A 24,099-nucleotide genomic window follows, 5' to 3' on the forward strand; every position below is an offset into this window, starting at 1 on the left:
TAGTAAATTTATCGCATAATTTGGGGTTAGTTGACTCAAAAACAATATCATCAACATAAATTTAAATAAGTAAAATGTTATCATTCTTTAAAAATTTGAACAAGGTCTTATCAACTAATCCAACAGTAAAATCGTGATCAGTTAGGAATTTTAAAAGTGTTTCATACCAAGCTCTTGGAGCTTGTTTAAGACCATATAAGGCTTTGTTAATATGATAAACATGATCAGGAAAAGAGTGATTGATAAAACCTGGTGGTTGTTCAACATAAACTTCTTCCTCCAACTGACCATTCAGAAATGCACTCTTCACGTCCATCTGGTAGACTTTAAAATTCTTGAATGATGCATAGGTGATGTAGAACCCGTAACTTGGACTGCGTATAAGCCATGCATAATTTCTAGTATTTAAATTAAAATGATTTTTTTTATTTCATGAGTATTTAAATTCTTTTCTTTAAATTTATTTATTTTACGTAGTAGTTTAATTGTCACCTTTTCAGTTAAATAAGTGAGGCCGGACTGGAGATGGAGTATTGAGATAAGTTAATAAAGACTTATTTAAGAAGTGGTAAATTATCATGTTAGTAAATATAATTTAAAAAATTGACATTCATGCAAGTTATTAAATTTCTTTGGTATTTTATTAAATTCTTTTAAAGCATAAAATACATGTTTATTTTATTAATTTGTGTTTAATTATTTTCATGCATTTTAGGCATAATTATTGCATGATAGGGATTTATTTCATGAATTTTATCAGTTCATGCATTAGGATTTCTAGATGCATTTCACGCTCGAACGAGGATCGGAGACCGGAGAATTTTCAAGAAAATTATTTTTTTATTACAAGATTAAGTTTTATTAATTAATATAAGATGTTTTAAAGGTATTTTTCAAGAATTGAGATTTATTGGGTATTTTTACCCGTATGATTTTAATTTTTAACGGTGCACAAATTTTATCGAATCGAGGAACTTTTTGAGTGTTCGGCTAAAAATTCCAAAAACTTTTCAACAAGAAATATTTTTCGAGAGTGTGTTTGGATTTAATGGGCCTATTTTTAAGCTTATTGGACTTAAAACTCTTTTTATTTTAATTGAGGCTCATTAGTACACAATTTAATTAACCTAAACTACATTTAGACTAAACCTAAACCTACCCTACACCAATTATTCTATACCAACCGACACCCTCTCCCTTCCCCAATAAATCCTCTCGGTTTTCAGCTCCTTTTCACAGCAAAAGCTTCGGCCATGGTTGTTCTTGCAAAAGAAAATTTCTCCCGGGTCTCCATTTGCTTCGTTTTGGTTCTTCCTCTCATCAAGGCACGCAAGTATTCTCCTTTTTGTATCATTCTTTATGCATCATATACGTTTTATACGCTGATGGTTGTGCTCATGCATGAAAATTTTCAATCTAATCTTGTGTATGAAAGTTCTTCGGTTTTCATGTGCTTTCTTGCATCCTATAATTGTTGCTCACGATTTTTCTGAATTCTTGGTCAAGGGGCTGCGGTTCTTGAGTGTCTAGAGGCTGGTGGTGGTGTTAATTTGCTGTCATGGGATTTAGAAAATTTGTTGGGCGCATCCGAGTGAAGGGACGTGAGGTGGGTTCTTCGGGGGTGGCTCATTCTTTGGTGTGTCAGCGTCCAGGGTTCAACCAGCACTACAGGGACTTCTCTGAGGCTTAGTCCAGACCCTGGTGGGTCTGATACAAGTCTTGGAAGGGCTCGGATAGTGCTGGAACCGTCCCAAGCGCTGTGGATCGAGGAGGTAGAGGCTTGGCTCAGTTGAGACGTTTTGGTGTGATTAGCGGTTTGAAGGGGCTGCGGCTTGCAAGGGATGATTTGCGTGGGTTCAGTAGGTTCACGGGAGTCCTAGGGTGGCCTAGGTAAGGTGGAGTTGAGGCTTGATCCGTCGGTGGTGAGCTAGAATGTGAGTTGGAGAAGAAAAGGGAATAGGGTACAAGAATGGGGTAGGGTCGAAATTTATGTCATTTTCTGGAACCATCAGCCGTGGGTCTAAGGGTCTAAAAATTAATATTTTATGGCCATTATAGTGTTTTTAAGGCATGCTAAAAAGTTGGGAAAGTTTTGGTTAAGTTTTGAGTCGATTCGGGTTAAAACCGGGACTCCGTTCCAAATTTTAAAACAATTCGGTTAAGTTATGAAATAAGCTCGAGTTTACGTCTAGGGACGCTTTTAAAAATGTTTTGGCACATTTTAAGGAGTTTGGTAATCTTTGGGTCAATTTTAGAGGTCCAGGTGTGAAACGATAATTTTTGGGTTTCCAGAGGCAAAATGGTCATTTTGCACTCGGGGTGAGATTTTGGTCATGGCAACGCCCTGAGCACAAATCATGATATTTTTAAATGTTCATGCATCATGTTTACGATTTTTTTCGCTATTATAATAATTATGGTGCATGCTTGGTTTAAAGGAATTAAGAGAGAAAAAGTAAGAAAGTGAAGAGCACTTCGTCTCCGCCGCGCCGCGTCGTTATTTCGTTTGTTTTCTGTCAAAACAAACCAAGGCATGTTTATATCTTCTTTCACTCTTCAATCAAGCCGTATAGGTATTTTTAAATATCGCAAGTACATGATTTTAATGCAAGAAAATCGAAATTGTTCATATTCAATTTTGTTATTTAATTATATTACGTGCAAAATATTCATTTTGAGATTTATGTGATATTGTTTGTGGTCACTTTACTATCATGGGATTATTACTTCACCCGGTCGTCAGTTACCGGTCAGTTCAGTTCAGTTCAGGGGCCCCTTGCGTAGACCATAATCTCACCAGAAAATTATTACATGCTATTTCATTACAGGGCTCCAAGGAGCAAACATTTTCACTATGATTTTCAGTTCAGTTATGCACGTATTATAATTAATCATGACACGATATTTTACGTTATGCCTTACGACATGATATTTTCACTTGCATGCAATTTTATTATTTATTTACTCATTATTTACGATATATGCATGCTGAGTCTTTAGACTCACTAGACTTGATTGTTGTAGGTACCGATGATGCAGGGACCGAGGGCGGGGACCAGTGAGCTAGCTTGAGTCGGCAGTAGTGGAACCCGAGGACCTCATGTTTTTAGCATTTACTATTTTGACTCAAACAAATTTCTTCGTTGTTGAATTGTTTTAAATTATTATCTTGCAAACAAACATTTACTTCCGCTGCTATTTTGAATGATTAAACTTTTATCAGTTATTTATTTATGAATGATGCATTTTAATTAATTAAAAAGAAAAATTTTAAATTTTCCGCAAATTTTCAAGTACGTATTTAGAGGCCTCTACAGGTGATGCAACTGACCATTCAGAGATGCACTCTTCATTGTTATGGGTAAACTGATTTAGCTCTTCTTGCATTGCATTTATCCAGTTAGGATCAACAAGAGCTTCATCAGTTTTCTTAGGATCCAGTTGTCAAACGAAAGCTGAATGAATAAATAAATTAAACATTTGATTTCAAGTTCTTACCGGATCAGATGGATTACCTATCACCATTTCTTGAGGATGTGATTTCTTCCATCTGTACTCCGCATTAGTTGCGTTCATTTCATCAACTGCTTTAGTTGGCAACTGAATATTTTCTTCAGTTTCAGTTGGAGTTGTATCAGTTGGCAACTGAATATTTTCATTTTGTTCTACCAACTGATTATCAGTTACAAGTTCTTGTTCAACTGATTGATCCAGCACTTCTGGTTCTGGTGTTTGAAGGATGTTTCAATTAGTGTGATTCTCTTCTTCATCATCATCCTCCAAACTAATATCTGTAAGGCGATCAGCTACCTCAACTGGATCAGTTGGCTTATCAGTTAGCACAGATTCATCAAATACAACATGAATATATTCTTCTACATTCAAGTGCATTTGTTAAAAACTCTGTAAGCTTTACTAACTGAAGAATAACCAAGAAATATTCTCTCTGCATATTTAGCATCAAAAGCTTTTAAATGATTTTTGCCATTATCAAGAATAAAACATCTGCAGTCAAATATTTTGAAATATGAAACCACACTTTTGCGTCCATGCCAAATCTCATATGGTGTTTTCAAATGTTTCTTATTAATCATTGATCTGTTCTGAGTGTAACATGCAGTCAATACTGCTTCTACCTAAAACCTCTGAGAAATACCGGAATCAACAAGCATTGTTCTAGCAACTTCTTTAAGGGTGCGATTTCTTCTCTCAGCTACACCATTTTGCTGAGGAGTTCTTGCTGCTGAGAGCTCATGCTTAATCCCAATATTTTTTAAAAATTAGTGAAAGATTTTGATTGATAAATTCAGTACCTTGATCAGACCTTATTCGATCAATTCCAACTGATTTTTCATTTAAAAGTCTTTTGAAAAGCTTAATCGGTTATGCAGCAGTTTGCTATTTGGATTTGAGAAAAATAACCAAAGTAAATCTTGTATAGTCATCCACGAAATTGTATTTCATTCCCCCTAATTCTCCCTAAGCTCATGACTGGTATAAGGCCAAAAATATCCATATGTAACAGTTCTAAGCATCGGGATGATGATTTACAACCCTTGTTTTTAAAAGATGATCTTACTTGCTTACCAAACTGACATGCTGAACAAATTTTATCTTTTGAAAAATCTATTTTGGGCAAACCAATTACAAGATCATGGTTACTCAGATAAGCAATAGATTTAGAGTTTAGGTTGTTCAACCTCTTATGCCACAACCAATTCTTAGAAGATTTGGAAGCTTTAAAAAAAAAACTGGTGCGTAAGGTTGTTCAGTCCAACTGACTTTGTATGCGTTTCCACAACGATTGCCAATTAGTATGACCTCATCACTTGAGTCTCTAACTGAACAAGTATGTCTGTCGAACTGAACTGAGAATTTATTGTCGCATAACTGACTGATACTAATCAAGTTATACTTCAAATTCTCAACTAGTAAAACATCTTGGATTGTAAAATTACCATAGATAAGCTTACCCTTACCCACAGTTTTACCTTTGGAGTTGTCTCCAAAACTTATACTTGGACCAGTGTATTTGATCAGTTGGGATAACAAATTTGTATCCCCTGTCATATAACGCGAGCATTCACTGTCCAAATACCAGATTGATTCTTTGTGTGTACATGTTACCTGCAATCACATACAATATATAATTTTGGTGCCCAAATCTATTTGGTCCTAAACTGATTAGTCTTTCAGGAACCCAGACTTCGATCAGCCTAACTGACTTTCCAGTTGCTGTGTTCCATATGGTGTTTCTCGGCTTGTGTGTGCTTGGTGTGTTGTGTGCAGATGAAGCAATATGAACTTTATCTTTGTTCAACTGGTTGTTCAGCCGATATATTTTCTGAACTGGCTTACTGTTATAATAATTGGAGTAGCCATTAGAATACTTCATGTATTTATTTCTGAACCTTTTTGGTGACTGGCTTTGTGGGTCAGTTGAAATTTTTGGGCTATAACCAATACCATATCTTTTAGCCTTATTCTGATTTTCAATAGGCTTTACAACTGGTTTACTTAGCTCAGGTTGTTCTTGTACCACAGCTGATATTACAAAGTGAATATATTTCTCTTTGCTCATGTTCAGCTTTGGCTGATTATCACTAGTGAAAGTTTCATTTTGGTTGCTGAACCCTAAACCAGTCTTATCAGTAACTGATTTTTGTTTATTTTGTATTTCAGCTAATGCAACAGATTATTTGTTCCAAGCCTGAATAAGCTCAGTTTGCTTTGAATTCTCAAGCATCAACTGCTGAATCATTGATTGTTTCTTGCTTCATTCAGCATTGAGCTCAGCAATCTTCCATTTAAGACTCAACAAATCAACTGATTCATCAGTTTCAATTTTGTTGTCTTTGGGATCAGTTTGCTTTGCTCTGGCATTCTCAAAAGGTAAGACAAGCTTGTGATACTCATTAACCATGTCATGAAGTGTAGAAATAAGTTCATCTCGTGTGAAGTCAGTTGAGCTAAAATCGAATACCTGTTGACTGGTTGACTCCATTTTTGTGTCATCAGCCATTAAACTTGACTTCTTCCTCATCATCACTGGAGCAGCTCAAACTCTCAGGTTCTGACTCCTCACTATCAGTTTTTGCCCACTTTGATTTGCTTTCCTCAGCTAGAAGCACCTCATGTTTCTTTCTGAATGATTTCTTATCATCCTTGGTTCTTCTTTTGTGCTCATAGGGCTTCTTTCCTTTTTCAATTGAACATCTACTGTCCTTTTTGGCTTAAGACAGTCAGCAATAAATGACCAGATTTACCACAGTTGTAGCAAGCATTTGGTTCTTCCTTTGAGTTGCTTCTCTGGTATTGTCTTTGAAAGTTTCCTTGGTTTCTTCTCATGAATCTTCCAAAATTTTTGTCAAACAATGACATTGCGTAATTACTCAGCTGATCAACAGATTTGTCAATTGATCCAGTTGGTTCCAATTTGACAGCAGTTAAGGCAGTTGTGGTAGCTGGTGTAGAAGGTTCTCCTTCTTTGGTTTGTAGTTCAAACTCCTAGGCCTTTAGATCAGCAAACAAATCATGAAGTCTGACCTTGTTAAGGTCCTTTGATTCTCTCATTGCCATATTCTTGACATCCCATTCTTTGGGAAGACCTCTGACCACTTTCAATACCACCTCTTTGTTTGAATACACCTTTCCAAGTGCATTCAGCTCGTTTACAATAACACTGATACTTTCATCATATTCATGCATGGATTCACCAACTTTCATCTTGATATTATCGAATTTTTGAACAGCAACTGATAGTTTATTCTCCTTGGTTTGCTCATTGCCTTCGCATAACTGGATCAGTTTCTCCCATATTTCTTTAGCGGTTTTGCACATCTTTATCTTGTTCAAAGTGACTTTATCCAGCATTTTGTACAGTATGTCTTTAACCACATTGTCCAAGTTGGCTTTTCTCTTGTCTTCAGTAGTCCATTCCTCTCTTGGCTTTTCAATATGTTGTGGTGCCCTTTCAGTTAGGGCAACAGCTGTATTAGTTTTTAAAATTTTCATGGGTCCATCAGTGATAACGTACCACCACATGTCATCGTCTTGTACAACTAAATGAGCCTGCATTCTGATTTTCCAATCGTGGAAGTCTTTTATAGAAAACATAGGAATTTTGTTGAATGAAGACATGGTAATCAGTTTAGTGTATAAAAATATTCAAGGACAAGATTCAACCGCTCTGATACCACTTGATATGATCGGTTATCAGGTGAAAGAGTGTTTAGAAGTGGGGGTTGAATAAACACTTAACGATTTTCATAGCTTTTTCAAATATTCAGTCAGTTTAGTGATAACTAATACTCGGGAATCTTGTCAGTCGATATCAGTCAGTTAACAAGTAATATGCGGAAATGAACTGACTGAAAGATAGAATATAAACTGAAATAAGAACACAAATATTTTATGAATGTTCGGAGATTTCAACCACTCCTACATCGTCACCCCTTTTATCACAAAGATATGATTTTTACTAAAAGACTTTGATCGATACAAACAATTGCAAAGACCTACTTCAGTCTTGGACTTAACACTGCCAAACTAAAACTCTTATTTTACAAATGAAATTCTCAGTATTCAACTGGACTTGAAAAAGATTTAGCACAACTGATCTCTTTAAGATCAAGTTTTACAACATCAAAGGTTTGTGCTAGAAAGCTCGAAGTATAGACTGAGTGCTATCAGTAAATACAATAAGTGTGAGCTTTGAATCTTAGTATAATTTCAGCAGAGGGATTGCAAGTAAGTCGGATGTGTGTTTTGTTGCTTCGTCTCTGCTATTTGTAGTCTTCTCTTCCAACGGTAATAATTAATACAATTTGAATCTTTTTTATCCGTTGTTTGCCACGTCAACATTCCTTTGACATTCGTACACTGCAGTTTTTTCTGAAATGCTACACTCTCACTATTAGTTGTAGTCTGCTTTGTACTGTTGTTGGTTGAACGTCCTTATTCTTCACGTGTTCAGTTAAAAGATCGGCTGATAAGCAATAGTTGATAAGCTTATAACTGTTTGTAGCAACTGATCAGTCAGTTGTCTGCGTAGTTCAGTCCAGCTGGTTCAGTTCCCCTTGATTATCTTCGCATTAATCTATAGTTAAGGCAACTGTTAGTTCACATATTTTGATCAGTTACCGCAAGTCTTCTCGATCAGTTAGTTCGATCTAATAAACGTTCAGTTTGTCAAATCACCGAAATTTAGTTTCCAACACCATATCATTTTGGTCCTGAACTGATTAGTCTTTTAGGAACCCAGACTTGGATTAGTCTAACTGACTTTCCAGTTGCTGTGTTCCAAATGGTTTTTCCCAGCTTGTGTGTGTGCTTGGTGTGTTTTGTGCAGATGAAACAATATGTGCATTAGCCTTTTTCAACTGGTTGTTCAGTCGATATCTTTTCTGAACTGGCTTGCAGTTATGATAATTGGAATAGCCATTTGAAAAATTATTGTTGTACCTTTTAGGTGACAAGCTACATGAAACATTTGAAATTTTAGGGCTATAACCAATTCCATACCTTTTAGCCTTGTTCTTATTTTCAATACGTTGTTCAACTGGTTTACTTGGCTCTGGTTGTTCTTGTACCATAACTGACTTGACAAAGTTAATGTATTTCCCTTTGTTCTTGTTCAGTTTTGGCTGAATATCACTAGTGGAAGTTTCATCTTGGCTGCTAAAGCCCAAACCAGTTTTATCAGTAACTTATTATTGCATATCTTGCATTTCAGTTACTGTAACTGGTGATTTATTCCATGCTTTAATCAGCTCAGTTTGCTTTGAATTCTCAAGAATAAACTGCTGAATCATAGATTGATTCTTGCTTCTTTCAGCATTCAGCTCAGCAATCTCCCGTTTAAGACTCAACAGATCAAATGATTCACGGTTTCAGTCTTATTGTCATTGAGATCAGTTTGCTTTGCTTTGGCTTTCTCAAAAGAGAGAGCAAGCTTGTGATACTCGTTGACCATGTCATGTACTGTAAAAATAATTTCATCACGTGTAAAGTCGGTTGAGCTAAAGTCAAATACCTGCTCATTGGTTGATTCTAGCTCTGTGTCGTCAGCCATCAGACACTTGACTTCCTCATCGTCGTTGGAGCTGCTCAAGCTCTCAGATTCTAATTCACCACTATCAATTTCTGCCCATTTGGACTTTCTTTCCTCAGCTAGAAGCACTTCATGTTTCTTTTTGAATGATTTCTTATCATCCTTAGATCTTCTCTTGTGCTCATATGATTTCTTTCCCTTTTCAGCTAAGCATCGACTGTCCTTCTTTGGCTTAGTACAGTCAGCAATAAAATGTCCAGTTTTGCCACAGTTGTAGCAAGCATTTGGTTATTCTTTGGTGTTATTTATCTGATATTGTCTTTTGAAGAAACCTTGATTTCTACTCATGAATCTTCCAAACTTTTTAACAAACAAAGACATTACATCATTGCTTAACTGATCAGCAGTTCTCTCAAATGAACCAGTTGGTTCCAGTTTGACAGCACTAAGAGCTGTAGTAGCTACTAGTGTAGAAGGTTATCCTTCTCTGGTTTGCAACTCAAACTCATAGGCCTTCAGGTCAGCAAATAGATCATCTAGCTCGACCTTGTTGAGATCCTTTGATTCTCTTATTGCCATTTTCTTGACATCTCACTCCTTGGGAAGACCTCTGACAACCTTCAGCCCGATTTCTTTGTTGGAATACACCTTTTCAAGTGATTCAGTTCGTTTATAATGTCGCTGATTCTTTCATCATATTCGTGCATAGACTCTTCAGTCTTCATCTTGATGTTATCGAATTTTTGAACAGCAACTGAGAGTTTATTTTATTTGGTTTGCTCATTGCCTTCGCAGAGCTGGATTAACTTCTCCCAGATTTCTTTGGCAGTCTTGCACATCTTTATTTTGCTGAAAGTAACTTTATCCAGTGTTTTGTACAAGATATCTTTAGCCACGTTGTCCAATTTGGCTTTTCTTTTATCTTCAGCTGTCCACTCATCTCTAGGTTTTTCAATACGTTGTGGAGCACCCTCAGTTATAGCAACAACAGTGTTTATTTTTAGTATTCTCATGGGTCCGTCAGTGACAACATACCACATGTCATCATCTTGTGCAGCTAGATGAGCCTACATTCTAATTTTCCAGTCGTCAAAATCTTCTCTGGAAAACATTAGGATTTTTTTGAAGGAAGACATGGTAATTAGTTTGTGTATAGAAATATTTTAGAACAAGATTCAACTGCTCTGATACCACTTGATAGGATCGGTTGGGGAGGTGATGAAGTGTTTAGAAGAGGGGGTTGAATAAACATTTGAAAACTTTTCTCGTTTTTCGACTGATGAGTCAGTTTAGTTATAAACTGATATCGAGAATCTTATTTTGTCAATGTCAATTAGTTAACTGGTGAAAGTACAGAAATAAACTGAATGACAGATAGAATATAACTGAAATAAAGAGACACAAGATTTATGGATGTTCGGAGATTTCAAACTCTCCTACGTCACCCCTTCTATCTGAAAGATAGGATATTCACTAAAAGACTTTGATCAAATACAAACTCTTTTACAGACCCACATCAGTTTTGCACTTAACAATGCCAAACTGAAACTCTTAGTATCTTTACAAATTTATCAGTAACTAACTGATATTCCTTTCTTAGCACAACTGATCTCACAAGATCAAATACAACAAATATGTGTGCTAATACTTCTACTCGAAAGATAGCTTGAAAGCTATGAATTTTTCAGATAAGGGTGAGCTTTTTGTAACTATTCTTTAAAAGCTTGAATTCAAAATTGACTTAGAATGAATATGCGCAAAAAGTTCTTTTCTCGGCTGAACTCCTCGAATATTTATAGTCTTTGCTTTCAACGGTAACATTGAATACGATTTGAAACTTTATATCCGTTGATTTCCATGTCAACATTCTTCTGATAGTAGTACACTGTTGCATTACTGAAATGCGGCGTTCCCACTTAAAGTTATAGTCTTGCTTTTGTACCATTTGTTGGATGATAGTTACATCCTTAACTGATGACGTGTTCAGCTGCTTTATCAGTTGTGATAAATCCGAAGGATAAACTGATTGCTCTCAACTGATTGTAGTTTAACTGATCAGTTCTCAACTGATTATTCAGTCGTCTACAAATTCAGTTAGCTAAGTTCAGTTGTCGTTGATTTTCGACGTATCAATCTTCAGTTAGGCAACCGATAGTTTGCGTATTTTTAGATCAGTTTCTTTCAGTTATCTTGATCATTTGTTCGATAGATTAAGCTCAATTTGTCAAACCACCGAAATTCAGTTTCCAGCAAGAAGGTTCCTCCTTAGGTTCATTTCTATGGTTGTTTCTTTGAAAGGAACCTTGATTCTTTCTCATGAACTTTCCAAACTTTCTTACAAACAATGATATTGCATCATTGCTTAGCTGTTCTGCTGAATTTTCAACTGAAACTGTTGGTTCTCAACTGAAACTGTTGGTTCCAGTTTTATTGCGTTTAGAGCAATTGTGACTGGTGGAATTGTAGGCTCGCCTTCTCTGGTGTGCATCTCAAATTCATAGGCTTCTAGATATGCAAATAGGTAATGTATTTCTACCTTGTTCAAATCTGTAGATTCCCTCATGGCCATGGTTTTAACATTTCATTCCTTGTGAAGGCCACACATTACTTTCAGGGTAATCTCTTTATTTGAGTACACTCTTCCAAGTGCATTCGGTTCATTCACTATGTAGCTGACTCTTTCATCAAAATCACTCATAGATTCTCCGACTTTCATCTTGATGTTATCAAATTTTTTAACAGCAACTGACAGCTTGTTTTTTTGTGTCTGCTAATTTCCTTCGCATAGCTGAATAGCTTTTCCCAGATTTCCTTAGCTGATTTACACATTTTGATTTTGCTAAATGTGTTTTTGTCCAGAGTTTTATACAAGATGTCCTTGACAACATTGTCCAAGTTAGCCTTTCTCTTATCTTCTGAGGTCCACTCATCTCGTGGCTTCTTTATTCGATATGGTGCTCCATCAATAAGTGTAACGTCTAGTGCTAAAATACAACTAGAAATATTTTTTTTTTCAAACTATTTTTGAAAATTTCTCAACCACAACCATTCAAAAAAAAATACCATTCAACTACTAAGTGAAAATACTGCAGTTAAATAATTTTAATCGCATCAAAGTCCTAGACCATGGTTTTAAGGAACTCATAAGTAACATCCAAAATTCTGCTAAATCATCAACATAGTAAAAGATGAAAATGTATAAAAATAACAATGCTTTTCTCCTTACTCATAAACATGTAATGTCGAAAATGTATAGTCCTCGGGTGTTACCCAGCTCCGCCTACTCAGTCTTCAGCGCCTCCAGTCTCTACATCATCATGCTCACCTGCATCATTCACACCTAGTGAGTCTAAAGACTCAACACACCTGAACTGTGATAGCAAGTACATATACATAACATGCAACAGTGAAAATTATTGTAATTAAAATACCTTTCATGATCTTAAAAACATGAGCTTAAACATAACGTGTCAAAGTGTAAGGTCCAGGAATTTAATTTACGTAACCTGAATGCATGCAATCTAGGATGTTATTTTAAATTATGTTTTTAAGTATTTTTATGCATGTTATGCATAAATTCATGCATGATAGGTTTATTTCATGAAATTTTAAAAGTTCATGCATTAGGGTTTCTAGATGCATTTCACGTTCGAACGAAAAACAGAGACAGGAGAATTTTCAGGAAAGTTATTTTAATACATGATTAATTTTTATTAATTAATATAAGGTGTTTTTAAGGGTATTTTTCAAAAATAGAATTTTATTGGGTATTTTTATCCACATGATTTTATTTTTAACGGTACGTAAATTTTATCGATTCGGGAGACTTTTTGAAAGTTCGGCTAATATTTTCAAATACTTTCCAACACAAAATATTTTTTGAGAGTGTGTTTGGATTTAATGGGCATATTTTTAAGCTTATTGGGCTTAAATACCTTTTTAAACCTTTAATTATCAAGTTAGGGCCCATTATCATATAGTTTATTATATAATTATCACCTAAACTACTCTTAACCTAAACCTAATTAGTGTACCAGCCGACACCCTCTACCTTAACCTCAACCTTTTTCCCTTGGTTTCATCACTTCCAGCTAAAAGTTCCATCGGCCACTTCATTTTCTTCAAGAGAAAATCCTCCCGGTGTCTCCTTCGTCTCGCTTTCGTTCATCTAACATCAAGGCACGCATTGTACTTTGGTTTTTGCATCACATACGCGGTATGCATGCTGTTAGTTGTTTATTTGTGGATGAAAGTCTCGATCCAAGCATGAGCCTGGTTGGTTTACGGTTTTTGCATGTATTTTAGCATTCCATGCTTTGCTACTCAAGTTTTTCTGAATTGAGGTGCAAGGGGCTGTGGCTTGGGGCTGTTCAGGGTCTGATGGTGGTGTCACGATGGATTCTTGGAGTGAAAATGGTTCGGTGTTGCTGTAGGAGGAGAGATCAAGAGGTGGTGTCTTTGTTTTGCTAGGTATGGCAAGATCGAAAGAATTGGGGTGTGTTGCGATGCATGGGCTCTAACCAAGCTAGTAAGATGGTAGGAATGAGCCATGGGTTTTGGGTCGAGGGAGAAGCTCGATCCTTGGAAGCATGGCGTGAATCGAGAGGAAGGTGATAGTTTCTGATGGTTTCTGCACGTGGCTGGTGCAACGGTTTTTAGTGTTAGTTTGGCTTAGTTTAGATGGGTCATTAGGGTCCTAATGGTGAGCTTTAAAGGCAGGACAGGTGGTGGTATAAGGGGGGACCGAAATGTTTAAGATTTGGGGCCATGTGTTGGAATATGATCATAAAAGAGGGGGGTGGGGCTCAGAATGTATTAGGGATGTTGGAAACTAAGTTTTGGATGTTTGAAAAACTGAAGAGCTAAAAGATCGAATTAACTGATCATATAATCTAAACATAATCGGACACCTCAACTGAATCCAGCAACTCAACTATCCGACCAACTGATCCACGTAACTGGTCGCGCAGTCAACTGACTATAGTTGTGAACCTTATCAGCTTCTACCTTTCAGCTGATCTTTCAGCTGGACACGTCATCAGTTGAAAACGACCACAGAAAAATAGTACAACAGTCTGCAACTGTTAGTGGGAACGCCACATTTCAGAAAAGGCACACTGTACTATTGGCATAGGAATTTTGACGCGGCACATCAACGAATAGAAAGCTTAAACCGCATTCAATATTACTGTTGGAGGGAAGCCTATAAATAACAGAGAAAAGCAACTATAGAAAATACGAAAAACTTTACAATCAGTTGCGAAGAGTGAACTAGCAATCTTTCTTACTGTTACTCTGCTGAAACTTACGCTCACACTTATTATTTACATTCATAGCTGTTAGGCTATCTTTCGAGCACTTTAGCACATTGTGATTACTGTGAAACTTGATCCTAGAGATCAGTTGTGCTAAGTTTCTTTCAATCGAGCAAATTGAGTTGTAAACTAAGAGTTTCAGTTTTGGCATTGTTAAGTCCAAACTGAAGTGGGTCTGTACAAGTCTTGTATTGATCAAAGTATTTTAGTGAAAATCCTATCTTCGTGATAGAAGGGGTGACGTAGGAGTAATTGAAATCTCCGAACATCCAGAAACAAACCTTGTGCATTTCGTACAAGTTTTTCAGTAGCTATATTCTATCTTTCAGTTAGTTATATTCCGCACTTAACTGTTGACTGACTATGATCGACTGACAAGATCTTGAGAATAAGTTTCTCACCAAACTGATTCAAACCTTCGAGAAAGAGTTAAAAACCGTGAGTGTTTATTCAACCCCCCTTCTAAACACTCTTTATCCTCTAACCGATCCTATTAAGGAACATTAGGTGTTGGCCAAAATTTCATGGATTTAGAGGTCATAATTTAAGTAGTAAATGGTTTAGGATGAGTGGTTTAAATTATGGGTCAAGTTGGGAAAGTTTTGGTTAAGTTTCGGCTCGATTCAGGTTAAAACCGGGACCCCGGTCCAAGTTTTAAAACGAATCGATTAAATTCTGAATTTGGCTCGAGTTTACGTCTAAGAATGCTTTTTATAAATGTTTTGGAACATTTTAAGGAGTTAGATAAGCTTCTGGTCAATTTTAGATGTTCAGATGTGAAACGATAATTTTTGGGTTTCCAGGGGCAAAATGGTCATTTTGCACCCGATGTGAGATTTTGGTCCTAGCAGCGCTCTGAGCACAAATTTATGATATTTTAAATGTTTATGCATCTTGATTCACGATTTTTTAGATTTTATGAAAATATACGTTGCATGATTGAATTTAAAGAAAATTGCATTTGTGCTTGATTTTTATAAGTGATGTAAACGATGATGTTTTGAATGATAGGAATTAGTTGTGGCTATCGAAGTATATGTAAAGGTTTAAGATGTATATGTACATGCTGATGATGAGGCCTAGGCACAGTGGATGGGTAATCCTGTCACCGATGTCCGACAGCCGCCGGGTACCGCGGTTCTATATATGATGGATCCATCGTCTATGATGATGTAAGATAGTCACCTCTAATGAACTGAATTCACCTATGAATGATTAATGATAAATGATGAATGATGATTGATAAATGAGGAATGATGATTAACGATGAGCTGTTTTGACACGTCACGATTGCATATGACACGTTTGCATTAAGCTTTTAAAGTTCATGAAAGATATGTTGATTATGATATTTTTCACTGTTGTGTGCTATGTATAGGTATTTGTTATTTATAGTACATGTGTGTTGAGTCTTTAGACTCAATAGGCGTGTGTGATGCAAGTGAGTTCGATGTCGAGGAGACTGGAGGTGCTGGACTTTGAGTCAGCAGACCTGGCGGACGACACGACCCGAGGACCTTATGATTTTCCGCACATTTATGATTTTATGTTATTGAGAGGATATGAGTATTTTATACGCTGTTTATTTTACTCGTTTTTTTTACTCCGCTATATTTTTAGTGGTAATTGTTTATGATAATTTTTAAATGATGTTTTTAAGTAGGATTGCATGCATGCAATTTATTTAAATGTTTATTTAAAAATGAGAGCTTTATAAAAAAATATTTCCACACTTTTAAAACGATAGACGTTACACAAAGCATAAATGTGTCCATAACATATCTCATCATGTCAACATATACGTGTTCATTTTCTTTATTTGAATCCAGATCATTAGTTGTGACTTTCGTATCAGCTCTAGTCGATGGATCCATCTACGTATAACTACGGTATCTGGAGACAGGGACATCGGCGACAATATTATCCATCCACTGAGCCTTGGCCTTACATGTTCGTGTTCGTATTAATCACAACCAACTCATATCCTTCATAACATATCATCATATTCATCACTTATAAAAATCATGCATATACGTAAATTTTCTTAAAATCATGCATGAGAAATATTTTCGTATTTTCATAAAAAATCACGTTCATAATATCATATACATTTTAAACATGTACACGTATTTAAATAAAACCCTAGATTGCATGCTGTCAGGTTACGTAGTTCGAATTTTCCTAGATCTTACACCTTCATTTCGATTGTTGGATCTTTTCAACAATTTCGCAATATTGATTTTGATGTTCACAAAACTTGTTATTTTGTTACTAATGATTTACCTTAGTGTGCAGAAGCTAAGATCAGTTACGAGTTGTCTAAATCGCAAACTGAAGACCCAACTGATCACACAAACTGAATCAGACAAACTGATATGTCAAATGAGCAGTTCAGCTAATTTTGTGTATGTAGTCTTTGACACATAGACGTTAAAGAAGTGTTGGCTGGAAGGTGCTGATTTCAATCTAGACTAGGAGTTCAGTTAGGCAGTAGTGTAAGTCCTAAGTTGGGTGGATTTGTACAAGTAGCGGATCCTACCCGAGGTGGTAGAAAGGGTGACGTAGGAGCAGTTGAAGCCTCCAAACATCCATAAACATATCTTGTGTACTTAACTGATTAACTGTTGTTTTTCAAACTGACTTGATCAGTTAGAGCATCCGTCAGTTCAGTTCTTACTATAACTGAACTGATATATGCGACAACTGATCACTTGTTTTTTCAGTTATTCAATTTACATAAGTTAAAAAATTTCCTATTATAAACAGCTTTTTTCACGAAGGATTACTTCGCGTTTCCTCCCCTTGGTTTTCAACCAAACTCGATTTAATTAATCACTGTTAACATTCTTAGAACACGAGCTATTGCAGCTCATTGGAGAATATTTTTTTTGAAGCACCTCAAGGTGCCCAGCAAATGATCCTTCAGCCGCCCCTCTCCATTTTCAGCAGCAACAATTCAAAAATTTCGGCAGCCTTTATCCTTGGGTTTTCTCAAAATTTCTTCAAATGATCTCTTCTTTGTCCCTCCGGTGCACTTCTACGCAATTATATCGAGGTTTTAGAGCGTAAATACGCAAAGGCACGCCCTATACCTCGTTTTTCTCATCATTAACATCAATATATGTTGATTTGTATGTTTTTGCGTGAGAAACCTTATATCTATCACGTGGTGTTGGTTTTATACGATTTTTGCACCAAAATTTTCATACATTTTGTCATGATGCTTGTTTTCTCTTGTGTGTGCAAAGGGGCTACTAGATCTAGACTCCAAGGAGCTGTACATGAAACGTCTACTAATCGTTTTACTTAAAAAATTCTAGGAATTTTTTTTACCCTAAACGTTTTCGGCTGATACATATATATATACTTTAAAATACTTTGACACCATTTTAAAATAAAACAACCGACTATACCTGAAAATTCAAAGGAAAGAGTTCAAAACATAAAATCATCACCTGTTTACCAAACCTAACTTAGCAATATTTCAAAAGCATCCTAACTCTAACATCCTCTCTAAAACCACTCAAAAGCATAATAAAAGTCGTAAAAATCTTTATCATAAACTTAAACGTAAATTATAATCATAATGCGGAAAATCTAGCGCTGGTCCTTAGGTTGTGTGCACCTTCAGTCCAGCAAGATCAACCATCGAAACCTCCATTATCATTAACATCATGCTCACCTGCATTCATCACACCTAGTGAGTCTAATGACTCAGAAAACCATAATCTTCATTACAAGTAATATATATACAATCGCATGCAACAGTGAAAATACTTTTACTTAAAATAACTTTTCATGAACATAAGCATAAACATTTTTTCTTTCATCTTTTCATATCATATATCATTTCATCATAAACATTTTCTTTTTATTGAATTTAGATCGTTAATTGTGACTTTCGTTTCATCATAAGGTCGATGGACCCGACTACATATAACCACAGTACTGGGCGGCGGGGACATCAGCGACATCTCACCTGTCAATTGAGCCTTGGTCTATCATCATCATATGAAAATACGATCTTCGGGCTCCCTCTGGGGCCTTCTCACATAAATGGGCTCTCTCTGGGCCTTTTCCCTCATGATATCCCCAATCATATCATCATAGCATTATAATAGTCAAAATTACTTCACATCCTCCAATGTTTCATATTTTCATCACTTTATAAACATCATGCATATAATTATCATTTTTCTTTTAAACCACGCATGCAACATATCTTTTAGCTTTAAACATTTTATCATAAAATTCCTTAAACATTTAAAATAATCATTTTATCATATATTATAGCATTCAGGGCACTGCCATGACGTTTACTATTTTTCAGGTGTAAAATGACCGTTTTACCCCTAGACGTAAAATTTCTCGGTTTTGACTTTTTCTTACTTTCGTTGACTCTAAACCCTTCTAAATAATTATTTAAACTTAAATTAATTTTTTGATATTTTTATTTAGCTTAAATTCAAGGCTGTTGATTTATTCGTAATTATTAATTCGTAATGCATTTTAATCTTGAATAAATCCAAACTTTATTATTAAATTCCCAATTTTTAAACATAGACTTTTTATATTTAAATTACCCTTGTGAACTATGATTCGACCCCCGTGGACCACGGTTCAACCCTTAACCAAGGAAACCCTAAAAACCGAGCCCTCCATGAACACCCTCGAGCCATCTCCCATTTTCCTCGAGCCGCACCCAAGCCACACCGAGCCACCTCCTTCCCAAACCTTCTAGGGACCTTACTGGACCCACTGGACCAAGCTTAACCCACGCAGCAACCTCCTGCACCGAACAAGAGGCCATCTCCGATCCCAGCCCCTCGTGAACCCTCTCAGGACCCTAACAGACTTAGCCTGGACCCCCGGCCCAGCCGCGAGCCCTCTCTGCACACGCTGCTCTCTCGGGTTTCTTGGGAAGAGTCCTAGCTTACTTGGACTCTTCCCTAGCCGATGCTACTCGAGTCCTAGCGTGGCTAGGACTCCTCCACACACGCTAGGACTCCTCCACACACCCAACCACGTCCCAGCCCAGCCCTAATCAAGCCTTGGTCGAGCCATGCGTGGTTAAACCCTTATGGCCAAACCTAGGCATCAAAACATGCAATACTTGTTCCAGCTTGTTTCCTAGCGTGTGCAGCCTATCACCGTGTATGTTATGACCCTCAACTCGTGTGAAAAACGTTCCATCTTGATCTCCTAACATGGCAGCCCCTTCGTGCTAACATATCACAAGTTTTTGGAACAAAAAGCATACCTTAAGCATGCATGAATACATAAAACAAAAATATTCAATAAGGAACCATGTTTTTCATACAAACAATAATCAAACATATATTAGATTGTGATATATGAGAAAGGAAAGAATTATGGCGTGCCTTTGCATATTTTACGCACAACAATTACGTTGAGATGCGAGGAACGACGACGAACGACCTTGGCTTGATTTTTCCCTCAAACCCGACGCTTTTCCTTGATGAATTCACGTGTATGCGTGTGTTCTAGCTCATGAGAAAGAGTTGTGGGGTTTAGTGGAAGGGAGGCGTGTGCTTTAAGGGTTTTGGGGTGGGGTTTTGGGCTTGTTTATTTTAATTAAAAGGTGTAGAGTAATCTTGGGCCCATTAGTATGGTATACTAGGCCCAATAATCCCATTAGTGAATTTTAAAAATATTTCGTTTAGAAAAGTCTGTGAAAATATTAGCCGATTTGTCAAAAAATTCATATTTTTGTTGAAAATCGAATACCGATAAAAATTACGTCTTGACGTATAAAATCACCTCAAAATTCCTTATTTTCAAAAATATCATAAAGCATCAATTTTATTTTAAATAATTAAAAACAATTATTTAATAAAAATATTTTCCATTTTTAGCCCTCGGTCTCCGTTCTTCGATCGCATCTCGAATAACTTTTTTTAAAAATACTGTTTTATGCATTCAAGTAGAAAACCACTTTAAAACCATATAAACATATCAACATAATCAATTTAAGCAATTAAAATCATTTATTTAGTTATTACTCATTTTCCGTAAATTCGCATGCAGTTGAATTACGTCGTCTTAATTTTGGACCTTACAGTACACGTTGAGATCTAGGGTGACTAGGGCCGGGAGCAAGTCGGATCATGTCTAGAAAAGAGGCCGATCGATTTTGGCTCGCGAGGGTACATATCGGCTAGATCGGAAAAAGGGAAGGGCGCCGATGCATGGGACGTTCCAGGGACGTGGAATAGGCCTTGCTGGATCTGAGACAGCCTGGAGCAACTCATGCATGGCTGGTCTCGGGTGGAGAGGAGATCAAATAAGCTAGTCGCGATCTAGGGTCGAGTGGATATATTTTTGGGCTTGCATCGTGTGGTTCCTATACGTTGCGTTCATGGGGCTGAGGGCTGGGGCTGGGTCTAGGTCTGTCCAGGAGGATCCAGAGGTGGACTAGGAAGAGCTGGTTCGGGGCTGGTCCAAGCTGGTTAAGCGTAGGGTCGAAGAATTGGCTCGATGGTGCAACTAGGGTTCGAACGGATTGGTCAAGAAATTTCCAGCAAGGTGCAGCCGAGTTTAGGGGGTTCTAAATGACTGGAATTTTGTTGAATAGGGGGTGGTAAGGTGTAGTTAAGTCATGGTTGAAATTTGGGAAAGTTTGGTTGAGATTCTGGCTGATTCATGTTAAAACAGGGACCCCGATCCAAATTTTAAAACGAATCGTAAAAGTTACCGAATGGGCTCTAGTTTACGTCTAAGAAATGCTTATAGATATGTTTTGAGGTATTTTAATAGGTTGGTTGGATTCGGGTCAAAATTTTGAGGTATAGAGGTAAAATTTTCAATTAGGGTTTCTAGGTGCAAAATGATTATTTTGCACCTGGGTCGAGTTAGCAATTCTAGTAGCACCCTGATCACCATAATTGCATTTTTAAAATGTATATGCTATTTGTAGGACCGAGCGCTTGTCGCTTTACCAAAAATTATAGTTAGTGGAAATGGTGCAATTCAAATCTTTTAAACCGCACAGCAGCACAAGCACTACGGTTTGATCGCTCTACCAAGCTGTAGAACCCGTAAATCAGACTACGTATAAGCCGTGCATAATTACTATTATTTAAATTAAAAATGATTTTTATGCATGAGGATTTAAATTAATTCTTTTAAAATTGGTTGACTTATTATTATTTATTTTACGCAGTATTTTAGTTTTTATCTTTTCAGTTAAGTAAGTGAGGCCGGACTGGAGTTGGAGTATTAAGATAAAATTTTATGATAAGAAAATATTCCTAGAATTCATTCAAGATAAAGGAAATTTTATTTTAATGTAAAAGAATGTTTAAGAATTAAATTAATTAATTAGAGATAAGTAGTAAATAAATTCTTTTATGTCCAATAATTTAATTAAAAGCCTAAATTAAAATATGTGACCAATTGAGATAAGTTAATCTAGGCTTATTTGATTTAAGAAATTGTAACTTAACATGTTAGTAATTTATTTTAAGAATTAGTCATGCATGCAAGAAAATCATTATCCTAAATTAATTTATTAATTCACTAAAATATATAATGAGTGTTTAAAACTTTAATGAGTTAAAATTCAATAATTAAACAATATTTTCCCTCCATTATCTTGCAATTTTCGGACATCACCTAAAAGATTTTAATTAAGTTTGACAACTCATTTCTTTTGATTCTTTTCCTTATCCATTCTTGCTAGATAATCCCTTCATTTTTAATCACCAATAATTATTGAATTAAGCAATATCCCACCCCATTTTAATATTAGATTTCGGCCACTTCCTTGATAGGATTTAAAATATTTGGCAACTCTCAATCTTTAATTCATTTCCTTATTTTTTTCTTGGGAGATAATTCCATCACACTTAATCTTCAATAATTATTAATTAAGCAATTTTCTACCTTATTTTGAAAGAAGAAAATCGGCCACCCCTTCAATCAAATCAAATCACTCCTCATTCCTTATATATCAAACACTAGTATAGAAAGATTGGTTGGCCATTTCAAATCCCATCTATCTTGCAATCATTCCCTTCATTTCCTGCCCTTCTCTCCCTCACCATTTCCACCGAAATTCAGTAGCAAAACCTCTCAAAAAAACGTGAGAAGAAATAGGGAAAACAAGAGAGAAAACTAGAAAGCAAAGCAACTCCGTCTCCTCCGCGCCGTGTCGTCGTAATCGATTTGTTTTCATTCCAAACAAATCCAAGGCATGTATATGTCCTTCTTTTCTTTTCAATCAAGTCATATATATATTTTTAAACCATGTTATGTTCATAATTCATGTAGCAAAACCGAAATAATGACAGCAACTTTCAAAAGAATTCTGCACAGATTTTCTCGGCCACCTTCATGCTTCACGGTTTTTGCTTTGTGTTTGTGGTTTCAGGGGTTGGCTCGGTTCCAGGCATTTAAGACTGCATCTAGACACGATATAGAGTGTGTTAGGAAGGCGTTAGTCCATTGGTTTAAGTCCCTTTCCCCCTAGCAACGCGTATTTGACAGCAACTCTCCTTGGTGCATTTTCGTGTCTCGATTTGCATGGTTTATTGTCTAAGGTGATGGTTCGGATCTTGTCTGCCCTATGGGCTGTAGCCATGGTTAGAATCTCTCCTTGGCTTGTCTAAGACATGACCAAGTCGGCCTTTCAAGGCTTGGTCCATGGTTCATCGGTTTTCAAAACAAAACAAGACAAGCACCCTTCGACCCCTTTTCATTTCTGCGTGGGTATGTTCGGTCATGGTGTTGGTGTGGATCTTGGTTGGCTTTCTAGCCCTTAGCCATGGTTCACAAATACCTCGTGATGTCTAGATCATGCCATGGTCAACCCTAGGACCACTGGAGTGAGTTAAGACAACAAGTTCAGCAAGAAACCCCACGCATGTGAGGTGTGTTCTCGGGTAGAGTGTGTGAGTTTTTTCTGGTGTTGCTCGGATTGTGGCTGGCCTAGGGCCCTTAGACATGGTTCAAGCCACACCTTAGGATGTTGGTAAGAGGCTCTGGTTGGTGGTTCAAGCCCTAATGGCCAATAGTCTTGAAAACGAAGCAAGGAAGCGCAACAACTGCTGCTGTAATTTTCTGAACTGCAACTGTGCCTTCGGTTCAGAGGTGTGTTTCGAGTTCTTGGTTGGCTTTTAGCCTATGGCCTTGGACTGGACAGTAGCTCATCAAGTTAAGAAGGCCATGTTTTTGGCCGTTTATGATTTGGTTAAGTTTAGAGGTCGTACGAGAATTTACGATGCAATGTGCCAAAGCGACTCTCGAAAGAGCGTTTCATGATTTTGGCATCCATGCACAATTTTCGTGTATTACAGCCCTATGGTCATGTTTTCCAGTATTTTAAGAGTATTTTAATCATGGCTAAATGATGGTTCGATGTTGGTTCGGGTTGGTACGAAGCCATGATTGGATACTAAGTTCGTTGGGCGTAATTGTCCTGTTTTTGGGTTCGATTACGAGGTTGTGGTCAAGTTAAGTTTAGTTGCATGTTCTCATGCTAGGATTAGGATGCAGCGAGCCTGGGAACGATCCAACTCAATTGGTAAAATAAGACAGGAATTTAATTATATTACGTGCATAGTTATAAAAGTTAATTTTTGAGATATATGCGATATTGCTAGTGGCCACCTCACGCTCATGGGATTGCAGCTTATGGGATTATTACTTCACCCGGTGACCTACGATCGGTTCATGTTCATGTATGGGTACGGATATCTAGTCCAATGTCTG

The 24,099-nt window shown here is 36.7% G+C and overlaps 1 long non-coding RNA gene across 1 annotated transcript in view; it reads left to right on the plus strand.

Annotated features, from left to right (window-relative positions):
- The first annotated feature begins 1,176 nt into the window (after positions 1 to 1,176).
- LOC140960401 (uncharacterized) overlaps positions 1,177 to 24,099 on the plus strand; it is a 31,549-nt gene continuing 8,626 nt past the window's right edge. Inside the window, exons 1-2 of the long non-coding RNA XR_012172163.1 lie at positions 1,177 to 1,333; positions 2,439 to 2,531. This is a non-coding gene — a long non-coding RNA (uncharacterized lncRNA). The remainder of the gene's footprint in view (positions 1,334 to 2,438; positions 2,532 to 24,099) is intronic.

Source organism: Primulina huaijiensis, chromosome 15, assembly GCF_012295235.1.
Source record: "Primulina huaijiensis isolate GDHJ02 chromosome 15, ASM1229523v2, whole genome shotgun sequence".
Lineage (NCBI taxonomy): Eukaryota > Viridiplantae > Streptophyta > Magnoliopsida > Lamiales > Gesneriaceae > Primulina > Primulina huaijiensis.